The sequence below is a fragment of the Cricetulus griseus genome, assembly GCF_003668045.3.
Source record: "Cricetulus griseus strain 17A/GY chromosome 1 unlocalized genomic scaffold, alternate assembly CriGri-PICRH-1.0 chr1_1, whole genome shotgun sequence".
NCBI lineage: Eukaryota > Metazoa > Chordata > Mammalia > Rodentia > Cricetidae > Cricetulus > Cricetulus griseus.
Genome location: NW_023276807.1, coordinates 153,479,060 through 153,502,591, shown reverse-complemented (window position 1 = coordinate 153,502,591; position 23,532 = coordinate 153,479,060). Strand labels below are relative to the sequence as shown.

Sequence of the window (23,532 nt, the reverse complement as noted above, 5' to 3'; positions counted from 1 at the left end):
ATAAGAAATTTAGAGTATTTCTTGCAGAGCATAGGGGGCATTCTAGAGTCTATATAATGCTAGGGTACTTCAAGGAATGTGTTCTGGGTTTGAAAGAATTGTTCACTCCTAGACTCTATTTCTTACTGGACTACTGAAGTAATAATAATTAATGATATATAACATCACAAGTAAGTGCATGTACCAGGTTCTGTCATATCTTTGTTTTTCTTTTTCTTCTTCTTTTAGATGTATTAATTTATATGTTATCCTGGTGCCCTGTGAAGGCCAGACTAGGTGTTGGATAGTATAGAACTGGAATTATAGATGTTTAGAGCTACCTGTGTGTGCTAGGCTTTGAACCTTGTTCCTTTGGAAGAGCAACAATCACTCTAAAACAAGGAGTCATTTCTCTATCACCTCTTTTTTTTTTCTTTGCTTATTTGCTGTTGTATTTGGAGACACAGTAGGGAGCAGCCCTGACTGGTCTTGAACTTGCTGTGGGTCCTGGACTAGCTCTGTACTACTGGCTCTTGTGACCCTACCTTCTTAGTGCTAAAACTACCGGTGTCTGGGAACACATTCTTTTATTTATTTATTTATTTATTTTTGAGGTTATCTCATTATGTAGCCTAGACTGACCTTGAATTTGTGATCCTTCTGGGTGTAGGAATAAAAAATATTACTGCTATGCCCAGCAATATAGGTTTTTAAATGTCTGTGGTAATTAATATTTGAATGATGAAATATTAATTATGATTTTTATGAACTTAAGATAATAGTTAAATGAATATTTATTTATATCCTAGAATTATAGACTAGTTTCAAATGATTGACGTTCTCAAAAGTATTCTTTTTATTTTCAATGTGGTAGTAATAGTGATAATAATAATTTGATATGAGAATAATGGGAAATATATGTGGGTTAATAGCTGACAACTTATTGAGAAAAACCAGTGTTACACAGTTCACTATTTTTGGTACAACAAAGAAAGAAAGGTTATTTTTAGGTGTAAGAAAGAAAATGGAAGAGATCAAGTATAGTTTCCACTGCTTTCTGTTAGAAACCACTTATTCTGAGACTAATAATGATAGAAACCTTTTGCAAATAAGGTGTGTATCTATTTTAAGTTACAAAAACCTAGAAGTGAGTTGGAAGTGAGATATATGAAACTTTATGGCAATGTGTGATAAGTATTGAAAGTTTGTAAGCTTATATCTTAAAAAGTTTTTGGTTTTGTTGCCTGAATGACAAAATGAAGAGATGTTTTGATTCTTTTTTTCAGATAGGGTCATATGTAGCTTAAGATGGCCTCACACTCTTTAGACAGATGGAGATAACCAGGAATAGCTACAGGCTTTGGCCACCATTCTCAGTCTTATGGGGTTCTGGGGACTGAACCCAGGATTGCATCCATGCCAGGCAAGCACTACACTCTATCTCAGATCTCTTTTCTCATTATTTACAAACAGACAAACAAACAAACAGCCCACTTCCTTACAGATGCCTTAGTTCTTAGCTTAACACACAGGGCCATTCTTATTTGCCTCTGTTTTCCCCCTTGGCTTTCTGATCTATTGTATTGTTTCCTAGTATACATTTTATCATTTGTGAAAACCCCCTAGGGCACTTTGTACTGGGAAAACCAGCAATGCCCAGTATAATGACAAACACGTGAACAGATGTGAGCATCACTGTGCTGTACAGGGAAAACTGGAACCCTCAGGGTTAGAGACTAGGAGTAGTACACAGAGACATATCAGCTATGCCCAGTACATTAACAAACATGAACAAATAAGAGCATTGCTGGGTTGCCATTCCCTAGTTTTGTTTCAGAGCCTTGGAAACCGTTTTTAGCAATGTAGTCACTATGCTTGCACTACTGGCGAAACCCAGAAAGTGTAATTTGAGGATATTATTCAGGGATTGGCCTGTTGGTCCCTCATTGGTTAATTTTGGGAAGTTTTATCTTTTTTGTCCTGTGATAAGATAAAATTGTGTGCTTATTTATTTCATTGTTAGTTTTTTATGTTGCTGGGGATTGAATCCAGGGTCTTGTATGTGTTCTGCAAATGCTCTACACTAAGCTGTGTCCCCACCCTGACAGGATTGTTTATTTGAAGCGTTGAGGTGGCTTGGCAGGCGGATACTGGCTGTCAACCTGGGTTCAAGCCTCAGAATTCACATGGTGAAAGGAGAGAACAGACTCCTGGAGGTTTTCCTCTCACACACTCACACCAAATAAAGAAACAAACACTTTATTTCTAAAAATAAAAAGGTTTTCTATTTACTGATTTTCTTTCAATATTTTTGTCTATCTTGATTGCTATATTAGAACATTCTTACTTTGATTGATAACTAGTGTACTAGTTCCAGGACACATTTAAAATGACAATGAATGCATTACCTAAGTGTTTACTTTCAGATATGAGTAAATATGTAACAGTATTCTCAAATTGTATCTGAAAATGTACTTCATATTGATAATGAACTGAACTAGCTAACCAAGTATATGTTACAGTCATCTATATAAAACCCAAAATTAAGCCTTTAATCCCAGCACTTGGGAGGCAGAGGCAGGCGGATCTCTGTGAGTTTGAGACCAGCCTGGTCTACAAGAGCTAGTTCCAGGCCAGCCTCCAAAGCTACAGAGAAACCGTGTCTCAAAACAAAACAAAACAAAAAAACCCAAATTTATACCCATGTAGAATCTTGTAGTCTTCTATAAATTGTCTTACATAATCAAGGACATATGTATTGAAAGAAGTAAAGTGTAGAGTCACTTCTATTGATGTACTGAAATTTATCTTCTTAAATGGTCATGGTTTGAACTCCAAATTTGTCAGTGACATTAAAGTGTTTACCTCAACTGTATTCATCCCTCGCATGCCTGGTCCTGCTTCTTTTCCAGTCTTGGAAAATCATTTCTTCTGGGAGGCCTTCTATAATCTGAGCTATCCCCCACCTTACAAGGCTGTGCTGCTTCCCCAGCATGACAATACCATAATTACCCACTGCGCTGTATTTGCCGAGCCAGCAGTTTGGAGCAAATGCCAGTGTATATTTAATGGATGAAAGACTGACCATTTGCTTTAAAGACCAAGAAAGCAGCTTTGGCCTTCCTGCTAGCAACTCTGCTTTAGTTTGCCTATAAGAGAAATTATTTTAAATGAAAATATATGGTTGTTCCAATTATACAAGGAAATTATGAGCCCCAAAGGTGGAAGAATTGATCTCTTATTGGTGCTATAATAAATTATCACAAACTTCTTGGCTCAATGCTGTAGCCAGAAGGGGTGTGGACAACACAAGGATCTGGAAAGAAAGACAATTGTAGACAGAGACACAGGACTCTGTGTTCACTTCAGGAACAAATAACTTTTATCTTCCCCACTGCTGTTTGTATATTGTTTATCTAGCTCCTAGAGATAGCATTGAAAGAGACCTGAACAGTATCTTTGATCCCTTTATCTGAGTTCCTACTTCAGCACTTCCCTGCCTTTGTGGTCTTGTGTTGCCTCAGAAGACATTCCACCTAGGCCTTAGAGCCTTCAGTTTTCCAAAGTCATGTGGCCACATGTGGGGTCAAGGTTTGTGCTTGAGAAAGAACTGCAGACCATCTGGACCCCAAAGCTCAAGACCAGTTATTAGTTATTGTTACTTGCAGTAGGTTAGAGGCCTGAGACAGTCTCTTTGGATCGAAGTCAAGGTGTCGGGAGGGCTATGTTGTTTCTGGAGCCTCTAGGAGAGAATGTGTTTCTATGCCTTTCTTAGCTCTAGACATTGCTGCCACAGTATCTTGCCATGGCTCCTTTCTTTAATTTCAGTCAGTGATTCAGGGTCCTAGTGCCTCTTATTCTCTCTCTGTGGCTTCTCAGCAATAACAATCCTGTGGTTGGACCTTGGACCCACTGGGACAACTCAGGATGAGTCATCTGAAGGTCAGTTGATTAGCAACCTTAATTCTAGCTGCCACCTAAATATATATATGTATGTATATATATGTACATATATATAAATTCTCTTTGTTCTTAAGAAAAATGTATTTAGTATGGTAATGACACAGATACCTGATAGAAGAATTAGAACATAGAAAAATGTATTTTCTTACCCATTTTCTTTCTCCCTATATCTAGGACAGTGGTTCTCAACCTTCCTAATGCTGAGACCTATTAATACAGTTCCTAATGTTGTGGTGACCCCAACCATAAAATATTATGTTACTGTTATAAATTGTAGTGTAAATACCTGATAGGCAACTTCTTGTGAGAATTTGACCCATAGGTTGAGAACCACTGCTCTAGGGTCTCACACTGTAACTGAAGCTGGCCTGGGATTACTGTGTAGCCTGACATTCTTCAGACTCTGGACAGTCATCCTGCTTCAGTCTCCTGAGTACCAGAATTGTAGAAGTGAGTCTGGTTCTTTTCTCAGATAAGCTTGCTGCGTGTGTATGTGTGGGGTCATGTGTGTATGTGTGTTCTTGGGTGGGCGCGTGTGTATGTGTGTATATGGTGTGTGTGCCCCTTGTGGGCTCATGTGGTATGTATGTGCTTGTGTGGGCTCATGTGTATGTGTGTGTGTGTATGTGTGTATGGTATAAGTGTGTACATGTTTGTGTTGGGGTGTGTGTGGGGGTATGTGTGTATGTGTGTGAATATCTATGCATGCGTGTGATGTATGTGTGCATGTGTGTATGTGTGTTGTGCACATGTGCATGAGTATGTGTTTCTGTGTATATGTTGGTGGTGGTAGACTTCACTGAGCCATACACCAGGCCCCATGGTTCCTGTTTGGTTTCTCTTCATATTCTTTCAATAGGTGCCATTTGAGACTGCTCCTTATGAGCCCCACTCTGCTTCAAGGAAGCATTCATTTAGTATATGAGAGAAATTGCACACATATGAAGAAAATGACTTAAAAGGTAAAGCAATGTGCTAATTTATATAAAAGGTGATGTGAGGGACACAAGTGGAGTGTATTGCAGTTTAAGAGTAAAGCGGTGGCATGAATTAAGTAGTGACTTGCTAGGATTAAATTAAAATAATTTAGAATTTTTGATAAGGATTGTGTGGAAACAGTTAAATTTCTGGTAAGGAAATGACAGAAGAAAAAAAGGATTCTAAAACAAGAAGTAGCAAATTGTATATTACAGGAAAGGAAAGAATTTGCCTATAGCAGTAGCCTCCTCCCCAAATAGATGATATATTCATTTCCTTAAAGCACAGTTAGACCAGACTGCTGTGTTGAAGAAATAAAGCCATGAATTGTTGTTTGAGGGATTCTCTTGGGACCCTCATTATTATTGTGTCTCCAGAAAAATGACCATGAACTCTAAACTTTATTTTTTCAGATGAAGTTTGGAAGTAGGCCGCTTGTAGATTAAAACTTATGGGTGAGGGTAAGTGTAGGGTGATGCCAACCAGCTGATAGGCAGATTCCCAATAGCAGTTCTGTGAAAAGCCACTGCAGGTGCAAGTTTATTTAAAAACAGACCACGGCCCAGGTGCGACTCTCCTTATAAACATTTAACCACAAACCTGCCCTAGTCTCTGTGGAAAGCTTTTGGAGAAAATAGGTTCAGTTTTTTTTTTTGGTTGTCTTAGTTTTTAATTTTTAGAAACATCTTATAATAAAATTTATTCCTCATGTTTTGGGTTCTTTTTAGATTTAAGATTTTGTTTTTTGATATCTAAATACTAATTTGACAAATTCTATGACTGACTAAACACCAATATTGCATTTTATGCATACAAAAGCTGAAATATTTAGGGATAAATAATACCAATTAGAAGAGATTTCTCCATACAGATGTGGACAAAATGAGTGTCTGGGAGTTTGGTACTTTGAAAGGTAAAATGAACTGGAAGTTAGGTCCTGGTTCCATTTTTATTTTATTTTTAAGGTGACCATGGCTGATTCTAAAATATAAATTAGAGCTGAGTGTGTGACATATATCTGTGATCTTAGGAGATCAGATCTGGAGGCAGGAAAACCAGGAGTTCAGAGCAAGCCTCGTCTCCATAGAATGCATGAGGCCATCCTAGGAAACATGAGACCCTGTCTCAATAGAAGCAAACAAACAAAAATTTAAAATGGATCATCTTTTCTTTCTTTTTGTTTTGTTTCTTTCTTTTTTGAGGTAGGATCTCGTGTGACCTAAGTTATTCTGTAGCTGAAATACTACCTCAAACTCTCTGGGTCACCCTGCTTCCATCTGCCAGAGTGCTGGTAATACAGACATGTGCCCCTGTGCCTAGAAAAAGTGCTGGGACTCCAGGCATGTGCCCCTGTGCTTAGAAAAACTTGTACAATTTAAATAGGAAAAAAAATGTTTCTTGGCCAGTGAGCTAGCTTAGTGTGTAGAAGAACTTATGGCCTAAGCCTGACCTGTGAGTTGATCCCCAGAAACCACAGTGGAAGGACTGAACTGACTCCCAAACTTTGTCTTCTGACCTCCATATATGCACTGTGGCACACAAGGCCTCACCCATAACACACATCATATGTACACAATAAAAATAAATAAATGATTGATAACATTACTTGTCTTTATCTGAGTTTTATTTACCAATAAAGACTCAGGAGTCAGATTTTGGGGTAGAAACCTGCTAGACCAGAGAAGTCGAGAAGGAACCAGCTGGCCTTCCTTTTTGGCTGGAGACCTGACAAGAGAGGTCTCCACACTCCCAAAACAAAAAAAGCCCATGAATCTCTAAGTTCCTTCAGACTCCTTCCTGTGTGTCTCCCGTCATTCATCTTCCCAAGTTCTCCATACTATATATGGCTAATTCTTGTCAAGTAGTCACTGCCTCCATTCCCTGATCCAAAGTTAATTTTATTAACACACTCTCTGAGTTTCACAGTGTGATCAAATATCCCACATCTCCCCCTTTTAAGTCTAAAACAGTAAAACTATACAATAAGAAAAATTATCAGATATTTTCTAAATAAGAAAAGCTTTTAACTAATAGTTAACAGGTAAGAATTACTTTTCATAATGTCTAGTTCATTAGTAATTGGCAAAAATGGAGAAAGTACTCTATTATTTATTCCATCTTCATGAGTCTAAAGTTTTATACCTGAACCACTTTCTATCATAACTTGTATTATCAACCTAAAAATTTTGTTTTAGACCTTAAAACATTTTCTTAGATAAACAATTTAAGCTTTTATGTCTCTCAATCTTATAAACTTTACATCTCATTTGTAAGTTTCTTTTCTGAATTTGGTATCAAAGAAAACAGTATAACTATCTAGTCTTCAACTACCATCTGAGACCCAAGAAGGATAAAATATCAAGTAAACAGGAAGTGCAGAGCAAGTAACTTCCAAAACACTAGAAACGACAGAGACAGCTAGCTACCTGGACAGTCACCCATGGTTCCTCTGCAATGTTGGGACATCCGTCTTCAGCCTACAGGCCTAGAATATCTGAAAGACTTTTCTGTGAATCAGGAACTTTGAAGGACTGACCTATCTAACTTGGCAAAGTTCAGTAGTCACCTTCCTTTGTGTCCTGCTTGTCCAGTTTGGACAGAATACTGTTAGTTGAGGTAAGGATGGTTTCTTACCCAATGACTATCTTTGCCACATTGAAAGCAAACTCCACATAGAGGTTCTTCAATGTATATCATCCTTTTTTTTGATGTAGATTGGTGTTGCCAGGAGCAGATGTATCTCACTACCATGGAAAGCCTTACATAATTAAAACATCTTAAATGCCATATTCTGTAGATCTCTGAAGTGTTTGAAGACCACCTATCTAAAATACACAAGTCTAAATATTGCTTATTTCTACATCTAACTCTTACTACAAGTTTGATTGTTATCTTAATTATCCTAAACAGTTAATAGTAGTTTTCAAAGACTAGAACTTTACATTTTAAATGAGTTGAATAGGTATAGTACTTTGTAGTATGTTGTAACAGAAACAATCTTAAATTTGTATCGATATACAAAAATCCATACCAATGTAAAATATTTGAGACTAGTAGTTGCTTTTAGTCTAAAAGTAGATTCAACAATCTATTCTTTTATCCTGTCATTCCTGTATATCCCCTTTTTTCTTTTCAGAAAGAGATCCCTGAATCTAACTTCCAATACTTAATTTCATTCCTGACCAAGACCAATAACAACTTGCAATTAACCCCCCTAAACAATGACAAACATCTAGAATCCACTGAATGACAAAAAACACCCCACCTCTTGGGAATGTGGGTTTCACTTTCTTAAAATTAGTTCTTGCTCTCTGGGGGTGACAGCATCATTAGGGGACCCTGAAAAAATTGGAATAGTGGTCAAATTCTGGGAGAGCTAGCTGTATCATTTGTTGTTTGGTCTCTGTGTGATGGGAAAGTGCAGGGCTTATCTGAACTCCTGGCTGGAGCAGTCTACAGGGCTGTGCTATCATAAATAACAGCTTTGAAGTTGTCCTGAGCAGTTTTTAGTCCAAAGCTGATTTTTGATTGGTGTTTGTCAGAGGAGTTACCATAGTTCAGGTGGAATCATCATTGCAGGGGCCCCATCATCTTCTTGGAGACCGCAAAGGTCACTGCTAGTAATGGTCATGGCTCATTGCAGAAAACATTCTAAATGTCATATACAGCAGGTCTCCTAAAGATTAGAGGATCACAATCTATTACATACATTTGGAGTACACAAACTTAGTTCCTAGTTAACCAGTTTCAGACTCAAATCTGAAAATACGTACAGGAAGCTAGATGAAGCTTATTTCTAAAATTAGTACTCTGCATGACTACTAATATCCTAACAGAAAGTATATATATATATATATATATATATGTGTGTGTGTGTGTGTGTGTGTGTGTGTGTGTGTGTGTGTGTGTGTGTGTGTATAATTTCATAGATTTTGAGACAATATTTATACCTTAAGTTTTTTGTTTTTTGTTTTTGTTTTTTTTTGAGTGCTGGGATTAAAGATTAAAGGCGAACGCCACCAACGCCCGGCCCAAAGGGGTCTTTTTTTTTTTTTTTGGTTTTTCGAGACAAGGTTTCTCTGTGTAGCTTTGGAGCCTATCCTGGCACTCGCTCTGGAGACCAAGGCTGGCCTCAAACTCACAGAGATCTACCTGCCTCTGCCTCCTGAGTGCTGGGATTAAAGGCTTGTGCCACCAATGCCTGGCCCTTAAGAAAAGTTTTAAAGAGTCAAAATAAAACTAAAGGATTATGAGATTAGTGGCAATAGAATAGTTCCTTAATTTTGCCTTTCTTCTGTCCTATGCCAGGTGGCTCTTCTGGCATGAGACAGAGATTTTGGATTTTTCTTTAACAAGCATGCTTGGGTTTAGAGAAGGAGAGAGCCAGCTTTGATTTTTAATTGAATTGGGACCACAAAAGACTATTTGCCTTTTATGTTTGTGGAGAACAGCAAAAACAAGCATTTGGGAAGATTTATGAAATTCTACCCTGTTGGAAGCATGCTATAGCATTGGACCAATTTACTCTTTTTCTTTGGACATGTTCTCTTGATGATTTGCTCTTTTTCTTCAAATGTCTCATTTGTCCAGTGGTCTTTAAGATTCCATAGTTGAGGGCTTTTATTCTCCTGGAAAGAAAAAAACAAAACCTTGCCCCAACCCTAACTCTGGGGAGTTCCTTTTATTGGCAGATTATATTTTTGTTAAGGCAAAATGTTTTTTGGCAACAGAAAAAGTATTATCTTTTTTTAAAAAAAGATTTTATTTGTTTATTATGTATACAATATTCTGCTTCCATGTATATCTGCACACCAGAAGAGGGTACCAGATCTTATAATGGATGGCTGTGAGCCACCATGTGGTTGCTGGGAATTGAACTCAGGACCTCCGGAAGAGCAGTCAGTGCTCTTAACCTCTGAGCTATCTCTCCAGCCCAAAGTATTATCTTTTAATAATATTTTTTCCTATTTCAAAGTTAATTTTGTTAATACAGCCTTGGATTTTCACAGTGTTATCAAATATTGCACAACAGTTAGTCTTATAGTGAAGCATATAGTGTCATTTACATTTTCCTCCTCACTCTGCTGCATTTAGGGATCTTCTTTTCTCCTGGATCTGTGTAGGCCATGCCTTCCCCCATCAAATGCCATTTACTTGCTGTTTTTTTTCTTTCTTGTAGCAATGTTTTTTTTGTTGTTGTTGTTTGTTTTTTGTTATTGTTTCGGCAGTAGGCAAAATAATGGCCACTTCAAAATGTCTGTGCCTTGTGCAGGAGGGATGACTTAATGGTTAAGGGCATTTGTCCTTTCATGGGACCCAGGCTCTATTCCCAGCATCCACATAGTGATTCACAGCCATCCATGTAAGTCCAGTTGCAGGGACTCTGATGCCCTCTGCTGACCTCACTTGCTGAGTTTGATGATAAAGGGACTACAATTCAGGGCATGTACTCATTGGTAGAATCTCAGAGTAGTGAGCAAGAAATGGGGAGTAGGTCTTAACAATGGCAAGGCATGAATTCTGCCAACAATTTGAATAAAATTGAGAGCGGATTATCTCTCAGTGTGTTGAGATCACAGTCTAGGGGCAAGGAGTGTAGCTTGGTGATAAACTGCTGCCCAGCACATAGCCCTCTGGTTCAATCCCCGTCATGGCAAAAATAACAAAAACTCCCAAATCCCCAGCTTAGGTTGATGGACACTGAAGTCTTCATTGCAAATCGTGAGTGGACTCATTAGCCTAGCCCATCTAGGGATGCAACACAATTCTGGAAATAATAATGATGGTGTTTTAAATCACTGTATGGTTATTTGTGATGATAGCATAAGCTTTGTCTTATTCATGTTTCTGTCTCCTCAGAGCCTTTCTCAAGTATGCTACCTGATGTTGATAACCCCAGCTCTATTCCACATCCTCTCATTTTATTCCCGTGGGGATTTCTTTTGGAGCATTTATCATAATGTGTCAGTATTTATTTAGCTTTATTCCCCCTGTCTGTCTTCCCCATCAGAGTACAGTGCTGAGAAGACAGGGCCTTTTAGAATATTGAAAACAACATAGCAAGGATCTTGGTGGGGAGGATAGATTGTTAGTAAGAATAAAGCTTTTAGTTCAGTTTTGAAATAGGACAAACCCTCCTCCCCCCTTTCAGACAGCATCTCCTTTTGTAGTCTAGTCTGGCTTTGAACTCATGGCAGTCCTCTTCTATTAGCCACATGAATGCTGAGATTGCAGGAGTGAGCTGCCATGCCCAGCTGAGAAAAAGCCAGGTGATGACTGATGGTGGCAACCAGGGACATTTGGGAAGTTTTAGTTTGTTTAATGTTGCACTGATAATGAATACTTGTCATGTGTTTTATAGGGACATCAAAGTTTTCACTTATGAATGGTTTGTCTTACTGCACCTCTCTCTGCTTTGAAGATTTTCCCTCTAGTGCTATTAGAGTCTTCCCTTAGTTTACTTCTCTGAGTTGATCCAACAATTGTTTATGCTCTGCCTTTTGTGTCAAAGTTATAAAAGTTAGAGAAAGAGTTTATATGGAGACATGGTAAATGCTGTGCTTCTGGGATGGCTCAATATCATATCTACACGTAAGTTGTGTCAATCTCCCTTGTCAGTTTTCTCCTCATGTATTGTCCTCATGAAAGTGTCAGTTAATTGTGGATTTCTGGTGCTAGTGGTTCTTGGTTATAAACATAGCTATGGAGTTCCTTTGTAACTGACTGCATGTGTTATACAGTATCTCAAGTATACATGTTAGTCTTCTTTTACAATTATTTTTCTATTTTAGAATCAGTGGGTTTTAGAGTCTGTTTATAAGAATGCGAATAAGAAAGTGAAAGAAGAAAAGAGAATTTGAAGATAAGAGATTATTCTCTTTTATTTCATGTATCCTTTATGAAAATAACAAAGGTATTGTCAAATATATTAAATGGTTCATATTATATTGTACCTTTTGTAGTATTTTGGGAATACTGAGAAGTTAGTTTTTAAAATGTATTTATTATTATTTTTTATGTATCTAGGTGTTTGTCTACATGTATGTATATGTACCATGTGTTCTAGGTATCCAAGGAAGCCAGGAAAGGGATCACATTCCCTGGTACTAAGGTTGTTAGGTGTCATGTGGATGCTTTGTACTGAATTTAATTCCTCTGCAAGAACAGCCAGTATTCTTAACTAATGAGCCATTTCCCTAGCCCTAAAAGTTACGTCTAAAATCTAAAAGATTGTTAGGGCCAGGCGTTGGTGGTGCACACCTTTAATCCCAGCACTTGGGAGGCAGAGGCAGGTGGATCTCTGTGAGTTCGAGACCATCCTGGTCTCCAGAGCAAGTGCCAGGAAAGGCTCCAAAGCTACACAGAGAAACCCTGTCTCAATAAAACAAAAAATAAAACAACAAAAAAAGATTGTTAGGTTACTTGAAATTTGTAGACTGAAATTTAGTTCAAGATTTAATGTGTACTTTATTTTTACTATTTGTTGTAGATGGTTAGGAAATTTTATTTATTATTAAAACTTTTTTTTCACTTGTAGTTCTAGGACAAGTGGGAAAAACGCATTACATTAAATGTAGAACATAATCCATTTAAAAGAAAATCAAGAGATTTCTGTTGTCTTAGATGTACAGCCAAGAAGGCTATTAAAATATCACCTCTTAAAGCGTTTAAGTGGCAGAATTCCAGGCTGCTATCAAAGTTCCCTTTATATGAGAAGAGGCCTTCACAAGAAAAAATGGTACTGAAGATAGAGATAAAAGGAGGGACTGAGTATGTTGCTGAGTACTCGTCGTTTCTATGTGGATGAAAGGGACATAGGGACATTTCAGTCTGAAGCTGGCTGTGGCTCAGGCCTGTAATCCCAGCCCTTTTGAGGCTGATGCTGGAGTTGAGGCTTAGACAGAGCCATACAGTGTGTTAGTCCAGTCTGGGATATAGTGTGTCACCCTGTCTCAGATAACAACAACAAGAAAACACAAAGTTTCAGTCTTTGTGGTTGTATAGCACAATGGTATCATCAGAGATGAATTGGTGCACACAAATGTACTTATTAATATGTTGTTGCTGGTTGTAGGTAAGACTTTAGGGGTATATCATAGAAAACTCTTCCTGCACTACACCATTGAACTTGTTTCTTTTTTTTGTAATTTTTTTATTAGGTCAATTTAGGAACAAGCTTGCTTCACATGTCAATCCCTTCTCCCTCTCCCTCCGCTTACCCCCTTACACCCAACCTACCCCCCACTCCATCCACCCTCCACTCCCCAGGCAAGGTAGGGCCCTCAACGGTGGTTCCCCAAAGTCCACCACATCATCCTGGGCCAGGCCTAGGCCCTCCCCCATGTGTCCAGGCTGAGAGTGCATCCGTTCATGTTGGATGGGGTCTCAAAGTCACTTCTTACACCCGGGAAAAATACTAATCCACTACCAGGGGTCCTCTAGAGTGCCGAGGCCTCCCAATTGACATCCATGTTCAGGGGTCTGGATCAGTCCTGTAATGGCCTCTCAGACAGCAGTCTGGGGTCCATGTGCTCCCCCTTGTACAGGCCAGCTGTTTCACCAGCCTGGTACCAACCCCTTTGATCTTCATTCCTCCCACTCTGCAACTAAGTTCCAGAGTTCAGTTCACTGTGTAGGGAGCCGTTTCCTGCATTCTCCATTACAATGATGGTGCCTGAAGACACCAAAATGTAAATTACTTCATAGGCGCTGGGTAATCTCCATTCCTTTGATCTCTGTCTATCCCGTGGCTCATTTGGCCTGAGGAGCTGAAGCCATTTATAGGGTAACACGTCCCAGGCGCCTTGCCAGCCTTTATTAAGGAATGGGATTCTTGGTTTAGGGTCTCCGCTCTGGTAAGCTTATGCTCTCCCAACTCTCAAGATGCATTAAAGCTTGTCTGTAGAAGGATCCGAGTGTCCTGCGTGTATTTCTTGCCGGCGAGAACATACAGCGCGCGGGACATATGGTGCCGAAACCCGGGAACTTGTTAACATCTCCGGCACTGCGGAGACCCCTCTAACGGGGCGGATTCAGAACTGCAGGGTGGTAAATTCGGAGAGGTATGTTTTTTCTGGACTTTGGCTTGGGAATGTTGCTATTTTGGGAGGTTAATATAGAGGCTTCTATGCTTTTACTAGGAGCTATTTTGACCTTTCTCACTGTTGTAGCAATCTTAAAGAAGTCCAGAATTACATATCAGAAACCGAATGTGGTGAGAGATGGGGCGCGCCCAACAATAAAATATAAGGAAAAAGGACCTCCCGGGATGTCTAGTGACAAGGGAGTGAATAATTTGTTAAGAGAAACAACAACAAATAAGAAAAAAGGACCTCCTGGGATGTCTACTGACAAGGGAGTGAATAATTTGTTAGATGATTCTGTAAATAAGTTTAAAGCTTTAAATCTTGATAGCTCTGATGACTCTAAAAGCTCAAGAGATAAAGTTTTAGAGAAAACAGCTCAGCTAGATGAAAAAGAAACAAAAAAGGAGGGAGAGAAAATAGGAGATAACCGGTCACACCCCGGTAAATTTAAGAGAAATAAAGACTCAAAACCTAGCCTCTGCCCTACAACAAAACTAGAGGCCTTGGAGCTGAGCAGCTCAGACTCTGAGATTTTAGACTCTAGCAAGGAAGCAGAGCTAGAGGAGGAGGCAGCACGATACCACCCCGATAGATATCGGCTGCCAAAAGTAAAAACAAATATGAGGCCATCGCCTGTTGGTCCAGCGGGTGTGCTTCCATCAGCACCCCCATTGTTTGGTGCCGACTCCTTCTTACCATTAGAGGAGCGGAGGAAATTACAGATGGCTTTCCCAGTCTTTGATAGGGGAAAAGGCCATGCATGTGATTCAATACTTCTTAAAGGCCTGGAATGCCTATGGCTTTAAAGCCTCATAAACATTAAAGCTCAGGGCCATACTGAGGCCAAGCGCCAAACCTCAAAACCTAAAAGGCCAAAGAAAATGGTAAAATGGAAAGATATCTTAACTGATCTTTAGAGAGGCCCGGATCCTATTCTCATAAGATCCAGGGGAGCTATTGTGTTTTCCCACAGGATAAAGAAAATCCTCTGTGGATCCCAGAAAGACTCAACCCGAAGAGCCCCTTCGGACCTTCAAAAGTTGGAACTCCACCCTCTCCCCGGGAGTTGAGAGCCGCTATTGTTATCCAGATTAACTCCTGTCCTTGACGGAGAGAAAGGGATGGGGGTGGGATTGTTTGATACAGCCATTTGCGGATTGGTGTTACTTCTGGCTGGTCTGTAAGCTCTAGGCTCAAAACTAAAGAGAGATCGCCCAAGCACTCATATTTGGCTATGCTTAAGCAATAGGCCGCTGGCCAGACAGCTTTTGCACACCCGGAGCCTAGGCTCATTACACAGGGTAGAGTGTCTGGTTTGGGCAGCCTATGAGGGTGTTGAGCAAAGGCATCGCACAGAGTTGCCTAGTATGCAGGCTTCTCTGAGAGGTACGTTGTCCTGCATAAGGGTTGCCTGCCTGAGCCTCCCTTTCCCAGAAAAACGGCAGAGGACAGGTCGAGAGTGCTTCGGGTCAAGCTAACAGCCTGATGGCGACTCTTGTACACAGTCTTAATGTTTGATTTGGGAAGGTACAACCTCTGCCTCTATCCCTCAACATATGGGTGACCTATTTGCTTGTAAAAATGTAAAGCCTTATCATTAATTAATAAAAAAAGGGGGATATGTAGGGAGCCGTTTCCTGCATTCTCCATTACAATGATGGTGCCTGAAGACACCAAAATGTAAATTACTTCACAGGCGCTGGGTAATCTCCATTCCTTTGATCTCTGCCTATCCCGTGGCTCATTTGGCCTGAGGAGCTGAAGCCATTCATAGGGTAACACGTCCCAGGCGGCTTGCCAGCCTTTATTAAGGAATGGGATTCTTGGTTCAGGGTCTCCGCTCTGGTAAGCTTATGCTCTCCCAACTCTCAAGATGCATTAAAGCTTGTCTGCAGAAGGATCCGAGTGTCCTGCGTGTATTTCTTGCCGGCGAGAACATACAGCACGCGGGACATCAGTGTATCTGTGGGTGTCTGCCTCTGCTTCCATCAGCCACTGGGTGAGGGCTCTAGGATGGCATAAAAAGTAGTCATCAGTCTCATTATAGGGGAAAGGCATTTAGGTTATTCTCTCCACCATTGCCTAGATTGGCAGTTTGTGTCATCCTTGTAGGTCTCTGGAAATCTCCTTAGTGCCAAATCTCGCCTCAGACCTATAATGGCTCCCTCTAATATGGTATCTCTCACCCTGCTCTCCTCTATTCTTCCCCCAACTTAATATTTCTGCTCCTCCATTTCCTCCTCTCCTCTCCTCTTCTCCTGCTTTCATTCTGGCAGCTCCCTGTCCCCTACCCTCATGCTCCCAATTAGCTCAGGAGTTCCTGCCCCTTCCCATTCCTGGGGTCCATGCATTTTTCTCTTAGAGTCCTTCTTGTTTCCTAGTTTCTTTGGTGAAGAACTGTGTGGTGTAGGCTGGTAGTCCTTTTATCTGTGTCTAAAATTCATTTATGTGTTATAACATACCATGTTTGTCTTTTTGTGACTGGGTTACCTCACTCAGGATGGTTTCTTCTAGTTCCATCCATTTGCCTGTGAATTTCAAGATTCCATTGCTTTTTTCTGCTGAGTAGTACTCCATTGTATAAATGTACCACATTTTCTCTATCCATTCTTCAGTTGAGGGGCATCTAGGTTGCTTCCAGGTTCTGGCTATTACAAACAATGCTGCTATGAACATGGTTGAACATATGTCCTTGTTGTGTGGACATGCATTATTTGGGTATATGCCCAAGAGAAAAATTGCTGGATCATGAGGTAGACTGATTCTCATTTTTCTGAGCAACCGCCATACTGATTTCCAAAGTGGTCTTACAAGTTCTCACTCCCACCAGCAATGGAGGAGTGTTCCTTTTTCTCCACATCCTCTCCAGCATAGATTGTCATTGATGTTTTTGATTTTAGCCATTCTGACAGGTGTGAGGTGGTATCTCAGAGTTGTTTTGAGTTGCATTTCTCTGATGGCCAAGGATTTTGAGCACTTTCTTAAGTGTCTTTCAGCCATTTCAGATTCCTCTGTTGAGAATTCTCTATTTAGTTCTGCACCCCACTTTTTAATTTCATTGTTTGGTATTTTGGTGGCTAGCTTCTTGAGTTCATTGCATATTTTGGAAATCAGCCCTCTGTCTGATGTGGGGTCGGTGAAGATCTTTTCCCATTCTGTGGGCTGTTGTTTTGTCTTACTGACCGTGTCCTTTGCCTTATAGAAGCTTCTCAGTTTCAGGAGGTCCCATTTATTAATTGCAGATCTCAATGTCTATGTTACTGGTGTAATGTTCAGGAAGCGGTCTCCTGTGTCAATTCGTTCAAGGGTGTCTTCCACTTTCTCTTCTAGAAGATTCAGTGTGGTTGGATTTATGTTGAGATCTTTGATCCATTTGCACATAAGTTTTGTGCGTGGTGACAGATATGGATCTATCTGCAGTCTTCTGCATGTCCAAATCCAGTTGTGCCAGCACCATTTGTTGAAGATACTATCTTTCTTCCATTGTATAGATTTAGCATCTTTGTCAAAAATAAGGTATTCATAGGTGTGTGGGTTAATATCAGGGTTTTCAATTCGATTCCATTGGTCTATCTGTCTATTTTTGTGCCAATACCAAGCTGTTTTCAGAACTATGACTCTATAGTAGAGCTTGAAGTCAGGGGTGGTGATGACTCCAGAAGATCCTTTATTGTACAGAGTTGTTTTGGCTATCCTGGGTTTTTTGTTTTTCCCTATAAAGTTGGGTATTGTTCTTTCAAGGTCTGTGAAGAACTCTGTTGGGATTTTGATGGGGATTGCATTGACTCTGTCCATTGGCAATATTGCCATTTTTACTATGTTGATTCTACCTATCCAAGAGCATGGGAGATCTTTCATTTTCTGGAATCTTCTTTAATTTCTTTCTTTAAAGACTCAAAGTTCTTACTGTACAGGTCCTTCACTTTTTTGGTTAGTGTTACCCCAAGACATTTTATGTTGCTTGTGGATATTATGAAGGGTGATGTTTCTCTGATTTGTTTCTCATTGGATTTATCTTCTGTATATAGTAGGCCTACTGATTTTTTTTAGTTAATTTTGTATTCCACTACTTTGCTGAAGGTGTTTATCAGCTGTACCAGTTCCGTGGTAGAATTTTTTGGGTCACTAATATAGACTATCATATCATCTGCAAATAGTGAAAGTTTGACTTCTTTCTTTCCAATTTGTATCCCTTTGATCTCCTTTTCTTGTCTTATTGCTCTAGCTAGAACTTCAAGTACAATATTGAAGAGATATGGAGAGAGTGGACAGCCTTGTCTTGTTCCTGATTTTAGAGGAATCGCTTTGAATTTCTCTGCATTTAGTTTGATGTTGGCTTTGGTTTGGTGTATATTGCTTTTATCATGTTTAGATATGTATGTACCTGTCATTCCTGTTCTCTCCAAGATCTTTATCATGAAGGGATTTTGGATTTTGTCAAAGGCTTTTTCAGCATCTAGTGAGATGATCATGTGGTTTTTCTTTTTCCATTTTTTAAAAGATTTTATTTATTTATTATGTATGCAACATTCTGCTTCCATGTTTATCTGCACACCAGAAGAGGGCACCAGATCTCATAACAGATGGTTGTGAGCCACCATGTGGTTGCTGGGAATTGAACTCAGGACCCCTGGAAGAGCAGTCAGTGCTCTTAACCTCTGAGCCATCTCTCCAGCCCCTTTCTGTTTGTTTATATGGTGGATTACATTGATGTTGAACCATCCTTGCATCCCTGGGATGAAGCCTACTTGATCATAGTGGATGATTTTTCTGATGTGTTCTTGGATTCGGTTCACCAATATTTTGTTGAGTATTTTTGCATCGATGTTTATGAGGGATATTGGTCTGTAGTTCTCTTTTTTAGTTGTATGTTTGTGTGGCTTGGGCATCAAAGTGATTGTAGCCTCGTAAAAAGAATTTGGCAGTGTCCCTTCTGCTTCTATTGTGTGGAACAATTTGAGGAGTACTAGTATTAGCTCTTGTTTGAATTTCTGGTAGAATTCTGCAGTGAAGCCATCTGGCCCTGGGCTTATTTTGGTTGGGAGGCTTTTAATGGCTGCTTTTATTTCATTAGGGGTTATAGGTCGATTTAAACTGCTTATCTGTTCTTGGTTTAATTTTGGTAAGTGATATCTATCCAGAAAATTGTACATTTCCTTTAAATTTTCAAATTTTGTCGAGTGCAGGTTTTCAAAGTATGACCTGATGATTCTCTGGATTTCCTCAGTGTCTCTTTATATCCCCCTTTTCATTTCTGATTTTGTTAATTAGCATGCTCTCTCTCTGCCTTTTGGTTAGTTTGGATAGAGGTTTGTCTATCTTGTTGATCTTCTCAAAGAAGCAATTCTTTGTTTTATTGATTCTTTGTAATGTTTTCCTAGTTTCTACTTTATTGATTTCAGCCCTCAGTTTGATTATTTCCTGGTGTCTACTCCTCGGTGGTGAGTTTGCTTCTTTTTGCTCTAAAGCTTTCAAGTTGTTCTGTCAATTCTCTCATGTGACTATTCTCCAGTTTCTTCATGTGAGCACTTAGTGCTATGAACTTTCATGTTAGCACTGCTTTCACAGTGTCCCATAAGTTTGGGTATGTTGTGTCTACATTCTCATTAAATTCTAGGAAGTCTTTAATTTCTCTTTTTTTTTTATTTCTTCCTCAACCCAGGAATGGTGCAATTGGGTGTTATTCAATTTCCACGAGTTTGTAGGTTTTCTGCAATTTGTATTGCTGTTGAATTCTAGCTTTAAAGCATGGTGATCTGATAACAGGGGGTTATTTCAATTCTTTTGTATCTGTGGAGGTTTGCTTTGTTGCCAACTATATTGTCAGTTTTAGAGAAGGTTCTATGTGGCACTGAGAAGAAGGTATATTCTTTTGTGTTTGTTTGGAATGTTCTATAGATATTTGTTAAAGCCAGTTGGGTCATAACTTCTGTTAGATCCTTTGTTTCTTTGTTAAGTTTCTGTCTGGTGGTCCTGTCTAGTGGTGAAAGCGGGGTGTTGAAGTCTCCCACTATAAGTGTGTGTGGTTTTATGTGTGGTTTGAGCTTTAGTAATCTTTCTTTTCCAAATGTGGGTGCCTTTGTATTTGGGGCATAGATGTTCAGGATTGAGACTTCATCTTGGTGGACTTTTCCTGTGATGAGTATGAGATGCCCTTCTTCATGTCTTTTGATTAATTTTAGATTGAAGTCTAATTTGTTTGATATTAGGATTGCTACACCAGTTTGCTTTTTGGAGCCATTTGATTGGAAAATCTTTTCCAAACCCTTTACTCTGATGTAACGCCTGTCTTTGAATTTTAGGTGTGTTTCTTGTATACAGCAGAAGGATGGATTCTGTCTTCGTTTCCATTCTGTTAGCCTGTATTTTTTTATGGACAGGTTAAGACCATTGACATTGAGGGATATTAATGTCCATTGATTGTTGGTTCTTGTTTGTTTTGGATTTATTGTTGGTGGTGTCATTGTGTGTGTATTTTGCCCTCCTGTTTCTTTTCCTGTTTGGTAAAATTGGATTATCTATTGCCTATGTTTTTGTGAGTGTAGTTCTTTGTTGGGTTGGTGTTTTCCTTCCAGAACTTTCTGTAGTGCTGGATTTGTGGATATGAATTGTTTAAGTCTGTTTTTGTCATGGAATATCTTGTTTTCTCCATCTATAGTGACTGAAAGCTTTGCTGGATACAGTAGTCTGGGTTGGCATCCATGCTCCCTTAGTGTTTGTAGGATATCTATCCAGGACCTTTTGTCTTTCAAAGTTTCCATTGAGAAGTCGGGTGTGATTCTGACAGGTCTGCCTTTATATGTTACTTGGCCTTTTTCCTTTGCTGCTCTTAATATTTTCTCTTTATTCTGTAGTTTGGTGTTTTGATTATTATGTGTCGAGGGGACTTCTTTTTGTGGTCTAGTCTGTTTGGTGTTCTGTAAGCTTCTTGTACTTTCACAGGCACATCCTTCTGTAGGTTGGGGAAATTTTCTTCTATGATTTTGTTGAATGTGTTTTCTGTACATTTGAGCTGTATTTCTTCACCTTCTTCTATACCTATTATTCTTAGGTTTGGCCTTTTCACAGTGTCCCATATTTCCTTGATATTTTGTGTTCGGGGATTTGTTGGACTTGAGATGTTCTTTGGTCGATGACTGTATATCCTATAGGGAGTCTTCAACAACTGAGCTTCTCTCTTCCATCTCTTGAATTCTATTGGTTATACTCACATCTTTAGTTTCTGATTGTTTATCCAGCCTTTCTATTCCAGCTTCCCATTTATTGTGTCTATTTCACCTTTCATACCTTGAAGTTTTTCGAGTGCTTCCTTCACTTGTTTGGTTTTTTTTTCTTGGCTCTCTTTACATTCTTTAAGAGTTTTGTTTATTTCTTGAATTTTTTGCTTTGTCTTTTCCTCCATTTTATGTTATTTTTTGCTTGGTTTTTCTTCTATTCTTTAAGGGATTTTCTTGTTTCCTCTTTAAAGGTCTCTATCATCTTCCTAAGATAATTTTTGAGGTCTTCTTTTCTTTGTCTTCTGTGTTGGGCTTTTCAGATCTTGCTGGTGTCGAGTCCCTAGATTCTGGTGGTGTCATATTGGTTTTTTGTTGTTGAGTGTGTTCTTATTCTGTCTTCTTCCCATCCCTACTTCCAGTGAGTGCAGGTGGGGTCTCTTCCTCTCTCTGGTGGCAGGCGGAGGGATCAGCCTCTGGTGGCAGCCAGATGGCAGAGGGTGGTGAGTGGACAAGGGTGGGGTGTGTCTGGACTTAGGGTGGCCCTTCCCGGTCTGGGCAGGTCCACTCTTGCCTGGGTGGGCTCAGGCAGAATAGAGCAGGGCTTGATTGGGGAGGTTGGGGAGCAGACAGCGCCCAGACTCACCTGAGGCTCAGGTGCCCGCCATAGGACAGAGGATGGAGTGTGGACAGGGGTGAGGTGTGTCCAGACTGAGGGTGGGCCTTCCTGGTCTGGCCAGGTCCATTCTTGTGGGGGGGGGGCGTTCAGGCAGAAGTGAACAGGGGTTAATTGGGGAGGTTGGGGGAGTATAGCAGTGCCCAGACTCACCTCTTGAACTTGTTTCTTAATAATTTAAATGTAATGGCACATGTGTCATGTTTTCAAATATTGTGAAATTGAGAAAAATAACTGACATGCTCATATGCAAAAGATTGATTCAAAAAGATTGTAATGTTGTTTGACAGGGCCATGGCCAAATCTCACACCCAGATTCAGACTTTGAAAGTTTTAAGTGTGGAGGTGCCAACTGTGATGGCATAGGCCTGTAACTCCAGAACTCAGGAAGCTGCCTTAAGAGGATTACTCTGAATTCAAGGCCCTGCCCTGACTACAGAGTGAGTAGCTGGTCAGCTAGGATAACATAGGAATATCCTGTTTCACAACAGCAGCAATCCCTCTCCCCAAACCAAACAACAGTTCAGCTAACTTGTTTTCAGTGTGATACTATTTGTTTTAAAAATTTAATCTTTATTAATCTTGCGCTCTTTCATTCATAATACTTAAAGCTGATGCTCACTCTGCCCATAGGCTTTTTATTCATCAGTTCTCAAACTTTAAAGTATATCAGAACCAAATGGTGTGCTTTGAAAACACATTCTTAGGCTGTATCTCCAGAACTTGGCTCAGTGTGAACAGGACAACCTATTTTAACCAATATTTCAAGTGATTTTAGATAGATGATACCTACAGTGCACAGGCAAACACTGATTTCAGACCTTATATTACCAGCCTCCTCCTCCCTGTCTGTGACAAAATTACACTACAGCATAATCTTTACAGTTAGATATGTAGTTTACACAGTAGACACACTTAACTACAAAGTTAAGAAAATGACAAAAAAGACAAGATTAAGAGACAGAAACACCAAATGTAGAGCTTTCATTTATGTTAGTAATCACAAATATATTCATTGCTTTTATACAAAAGGAGATTTTGAGAAAACTTTGCTTTGTCACCAGGGGTATATCCAAGTTGCTTGAGAGAGGTAGTTGAGACTTGAGTATATTATCTAGAAAACAGTGACTTAAATTACCCACTTAACTTTTGGGGCTAAAAGGGAGTCAGGGTCTCATGTAGCCCAGACTGGCCTTAGATTTCCTATGTAATCAACATTGGCTTTGAACTCATGAGCTCCTTTTGCTGAGATTATAGGTGATTAATTGCTCAGCTCTATTCACCCATTAACTCATCATCACTCACATACCCTCTTTCTGTTATAGAATAAGTCAGTCATTTAGAAACTATGGTTGGGGTTAGGGACTTAAAGTAGTTGAAATTTGTTTTGATTTCCATAATTGCCACAAATATCCTTTTATCTGTTTGCTTTTCTGATAGATAAAATTGTTCCTAAGATTCCAGTCATGCTCTCCCTACCCATGTTCCCCTCTCTTCTCTCTTTTTCCTTGTTTGTGGAGTCAGTGTTTTGCTGTATAGGCAGGCTGGCCTTGAACTCATGATCCTTTTACTGAGCCTTCTGTACACTTAGTTACAGACATGCACTACCACACTCAGAATGAGGAGAACCAATTGT

General features: G+C 39.6%; 1 protein-coding gene across 6 annotated transcripts in view; it reads left to right on the top strand.

The window, feature by feature from the left end:
• Positions 1–23,532, top strand: part of Jchain (joining chain of multimeric IgA and IgM) — a 36,994-nt gene that overhangs the window by 4,202 nt on the left and 9,260 nt on the right. For 2 of the 6 annotated variants that reach the window (XM_035452496.1, XM_035452495.1), the window contains exon 2: positions 22,187–22,336. The exons of 3 other annotated variants lie outside the window; for them this stretch is intronic. The gene's annotated coding sequence lies outside the window, so the exon portion shown is untranslated. Of the gene's footprint in view, positions 1–11,711; positions 11,834–22,186; positions 22,337–23,532 lie in introns of all 6 variants that reach the window. One more of the 6 variants, XM_035452498.1, reaches the window with a different exon arrangement.